A 5,000-nucleotide genomic window follows, 5' to 3' on the forward strand; every position below is an offset into this window, starting at 1 on the left:
TGTTTTTCTCACCTTCTACCTTTGATATCGGTTTCATATTCACTCTCCTTTTCTCTCCTACAAAGAGAAGGGCTGAAAGTTAAAGCTATCTTACTGGGGCATTAGCTCCAGTAAGGTAGCTCCTTCTAGGAGGAGACCCTAAATGGGTAGGAGATGGGGTCACGACCCGATGACAAACAACACCCAGAAAACCGTGAGCCAACTACAACTGGAGGTCCTGTGTGTGTGTGTGGTGATCGAGTCCCATTGACGCATGGTCTTTAAGGTCAACAGATGAACGAGGTGAAGACCCCTGCTCTAGTGACAGGGCAGTATGTTGCATTCAGTGTGTCCTTTCAACCACACAACAGGGGACCCTGACTGGTGTACCGTGTGTAGTATTCAGTGTGTATTTTAACCACACCACAGGGGCCCCTGACCGGTTAACACCGCCCTGGCAGGCATGGCGGGGACCGACCTGCTCATTATTTATTCAGAGACTGAGGACTGATGACGGCTTACTGGATCCTACTCGATGGCTAATGCCATCTCATGCTACTAGCTGTTAGCTAACTCCCAGCACATATGAGTAAACTATATAGGGGCACATATGATATTGTATACAGGGGCACATATGATTAAAGTAGGGAATATAGGACTAGTTTCCCAACCATCACATCCGTACGTAGCATGTGCTAATGTAGCAACGGACATGACGGAATATAGGCCCAATCCCAAAGTGAGCCCTGAGGACTAAGGACAAAGGACTCACAGACTAATTGATCTCAGGTGCTAATTAACTAAAGAGAGCGAGTGTGTGAGGCCAAATGGGCTCAGATAGGTATATATGGGATTGGGACAGCACTTCACGAGAGCACATGTTACCTTGGCAACGTTTTAAAACAAAGATGTTGGTTACACTTGCATCTGGATGAGACCGACATAAGGCCCGATCTTCGACTCTCCAGAGAGGCCTTTCATGGCCTTTTGAACATCTTGAGTCAGATGCGGGACCATGGATGGGAGTGTTCGAAGTTTTGATTATTGTTTTTTGCCTGGCCAACAGTGTTTCATACCGTGTGACTGCAAGGGCTTTTGATGTGCCAAAGTCCACAATGTGTAGAGTTGTGCACAGGGTGGCCTCTGACATTCGTAGGTGTAAGGGAGGTGCCTTCCCTACATGCTGGGGGACATTGGAAGGGGATTTTGCCAGCTAGCCCGGACTGATGCCTTTAATAATGCTCTGGGAGCCATCGATGGCTGCCACTTTAGAATTAAACCCACCAGGCACAATCACTATGAATATTTTAAGTGCAAGCAGTTTTATTCAGTGCAAGTTCAGGCAATATGGGACTCCTCTGGAAGGTTCATAGATATTTGTGGTGGTTATGGAGGTTCCGTTCACGATACACATGTCTTAAGAAATAGCCCAATTTATGTTCATTCTTTGTACCCCTCACCTGGTTATTTTCTTTTGGGAGATGGAGGCTACCCATGTCTCGAGCGCCCCATCCCCATCATCGCGCCCTACAGACACCCACTACAGGGGGGGATGCAGGAGTGCTATAATGTGCCGGGCCTGCTCCATTATTGAGAGGACCTTCGGAGTGATGAAGGCCCGGTGGCGGAGTACCTTGTTCAAGGCACTGGAGGTTAAGCCTGCATTTTGTTCTGAAGTCATCCTGGCCTGTGCAGTCCTCCACAACGTGTGCCTGAACTATGGGGATGTCCTGGAAGAGGCAGTAATCCAGCCTGAGGATCCTGCCCCCCCCTGGTCCAGTTCGACAGTTCCAGGAGAGAAGGGGAGCCCACATCAGGGACAGGCTATGTGCCCAGATTTCTGCACCCCAACAACCTGGGCTCATGTAAAGGTGTGCATCAATAGGCTACTGTGGCAGCTTTTTTTTTTTTACATTTTGTATTCAAAATATTAGTTTTGGGCTGAGTGAAATGCCCTTTTATGTTTTGCCATTTTGAGCAACCTTGTTATGTGTTTAACCTTTTCTGTTCAATGTTAAATATGACACACTTGGGTCATAAAGTTATGTTTGACTATATTTCTTAGTTCTGTGGTTCTTGTTCATTTTCTAGGACATTACATTTTGACATACAATTCAGTTGTATACCTTAACATATAGGCCTGCTTCCAACAAAAGCTTGAAATCCACCTAATGTAAATCACAATTTAAACAGTGCAAATGCAGATGAGGGACAGTTCAAAATTTTTATACACAAATGAGAAATAAGAAACAAAGAAAATAAAACAAACCCCTAGGGTTCACACCAAAACGTAAATAAAACAAACTCCTAGGGTTCATACCACAACCAAAGATGAAAACTATTTCTGCTTCTTGAATTGTGACCAATTCCCCAAATATACCTCAAGTTGTATCAAGTTGGTCTTCCTTTCTCCTCTCACGCTCTTCCTCCCTGGCGTCCAGCTCCCATTGTCTTCTTTCCTGCCTCTCTGTATACAGCTTCAGGTATTCCACAACTTCATTTTTTCTTTTCTTTGGGGTAGTGGAGGGCTGTGAGGTGGAGGTGGATGGCTGTGAGGTGGAGGTGGATGGCTGTGAGGTGCAGGCTGGGAGGTGGAGGTGGATGGCTGTGAGGTGGAGGCTGGGAGGTGGAGGTGGATGGCTGTGAGGTGGAGGAGGTGTTGGGAGTGTCGCCATCATCCTCTGCATCATCCAGATCCGAGTCCACCGCCGTAGAAATTATGTTTAGAGGCCTGGTGGAGTCCCTCTGCCCCATTATATTGTGCATTGCCTGGAAGTAAGGCCAGGTACCAGGTGTTGCCTTTCCACCCTCTGGCCCTTCTCCAGTCCTTGGTAGGATCAGGTTCCGTGTAAAACAATTAAAGCTGTTTCACTTTCACGCAAATTATGCTAACACATAAACCTTTTGATAGATACAAGCAACTTGGATATGGCTAAAGGCACCATCAGTCTTGAGCTAACAAAAGCTCACAAAAAAGACCATGTGTTCCAGTAGTCCATTCACACAAGCTAATAATGAAGATTCACCCTATGACTCTTCTTTAAATTTTCCCATTTTCTTTTTGCTTGATATGGTGTGACAGTGTCCTCCATTCCAATTTATTTTAAGATCTCACTGTTGGGCAACCATTTTATGACAATTAAAAGTAGGTACTTACACATAACCTTCAACAGACGTGTGTCTGTGTCCCGTAAAAAGAGACTCATGATCCTGTCGTGTCTGAATAAACTGCAGGGTTTGTGGTTCACTCCCTGATAGAAAATAACAGTTGTTGGAATTCAACATGCTAGATGACAGCCAAACATTATTGGTCAGGGAGGATACTAACATGAAAATTTCCTTTTCTTTGCAGGATTTAATCAGTGGTCATCTGGATTGTTTTGATCCATGTTAGGTGCTGTTGATCGCGTTTTTGAAAATGTTGCGTTCCGTGGTCGCGCATTGACAGTAGCGACGTGTTGTTGTTCACCTTCCTTATTTCCGGATTTCCCATATGGTCTCCGCGGTAAACTGTGGACACAACGCTCTGAACTGTGGTTATTCCTTTAGTTGAAGTCTGCACTGATGCGGACTCGCGGAAAGGGCTCGCTAAGTGTGGACTCAAACCCTCACGCCATTTGGAATTCGATATTGGGACAGTCCTAAAGCCATACTAATTTCGCGAGAACGCGCATCAAAGTCCATGAGTCCGAGTCCGGACTTTGGGTTTGGCCCATTGACTCCAGGCGCGCTCGTGCCCCGTACTGCATCAGCGCGAGGCTGTGGGTCGCTGTCCATGGTGCTGCTCTGCATGAGTCTTCTTCTCAGTGCGAGTTTCCCGCCACGTTTAAACAACACGACACCCCACTACGGCGAGTCGGAGGGTGACTGACGACCGCAGTCAGTGCTTCGCGACGCCCATTGGGCCGCTGACGATACCGTCGGTCGGTGCTCCACGACGCCCATTGGCCCGCTGACTACACCGTCGGTGCTCGCGTGGAGGAGGGGAGAGGGAATCCCTCGGACGGAGAGGGGACTCGTGATATCGCGAGGCTGTCACCGGCCAGTCTCACAGGGAAGTGGAGAGCGGTGGCGGTGACATCAATGAACCGGGAGTAAGAAAACGGTTATTAACCGCGGTTTGACTCGCGGGACGGTTGATAACGACGCGCACGTTCTACGTTTTTCCCTCCGGAGGTAACGGGGACGCGGCAAGAGGAGACGCGCAAGGCGGCAGCAATGTCAAGGCGACCGCTGGACTCCAGGAAGAGGAGCGTCTCTCACTCGGCGACGGTAAACCGGGGACGTCTTGGGCTCGTTACAGCCGGGGCAGGAGGTTGATTAACGGCCAAATTTAGGGGCGAGTCGTTACCGTAAGGGGGGTCTTTGAGCGGGTCTGTGAGCGGGTCTTTGCCGGGCGTTAGCCGAATAACGCGGGTCCGGCGGGTGATGTTGATCAGTAACGGGAGGCTACATAGTGGGGCTAGCCCGACGGTAGCCGGACAGGCCCAGTGGCACGGGTCGGTGTCGGTGCTGGTTACACCGTTAAACGGTTATAGTACTACCCTAGATCACCTATCAGTACCATAGATCACCCCTAGATCAGTTATCACTACCCTAGATCACCTATCACTGCCCTAGATCACCTATCATTACCCTAGATCACCTATTACTGCCCTTGATCACCTATCACTACCCTAGATCACCTATCACTGCCCTAGATTACCTATCACTGCCCTAGATCACCTATCACTACACTAGATCACCTATCACTACCCTAGATCACCTATCACTACCCTAGATCACCTATCAGTGCCCTAGATCACCTATCACTACCCTAGATCACCTCAGGTATCACTACCCTAGATCACCTATCACTACCTTAGTAGTGCTAGGAGATAGGCGATAAGTGATAGGCGTCGCTCCGACCGGCGGTCTGACGTGACGCGGTACGCCTGGTGTTTCAGATCGGGTGTCACCCAGACCGGATGCCACACCGGGACACGACCCAGGTCTAGGAGGTCTCAGAGCACCGGGACACG

At 48.8% G+C, this 5,000-nt stretch overlaps 1 protein-coding gene across 2 annotated transcripts in view; it reads left to right on the forward strand.

The window, feature by feature from the left end:
• The first annotated feature begins 3,945 nt into the window (after nt 1–3,945).
• The window catches only part of LOC132451816 (microtubule-associated serine/threonine-protein kinase 1-like), a 75,181-nt gene continuing 74,126 nt past the window's right edge, over nt 3,946–5,000 (forward strand). Inside the window, exons 1-2 of one of the 2 annotated variants that reach the window (XM_060044387.1) lie at nt 3,946–4,251; nt 4,926–5,000. The exon at nt 4,926–5,000 is cut by the window's right edge and continues 75 nt beyond it. The gene's annotated coding sequence lies outside the window, so the exon portion shown is untranslated. The remainder of the gene's footprint in view (nt 4,252–4,925) is intronic. The other variant, XM_060044388.1, reaches the window with a different exon arrangement.

Source organism: Gadus macrocephalus, chromosome 2 (genome assembly GCF_031168955.1).
Source record: "Gadus macrocephalus chromosome 2, ASM3116895v1".
NCBI classification, from domain to species: Eukaryota; Metazoa; Chordata; class Actinopteri; order Gadiformes; family Gadidae; genus Gadus; species Gadus macrocephalus.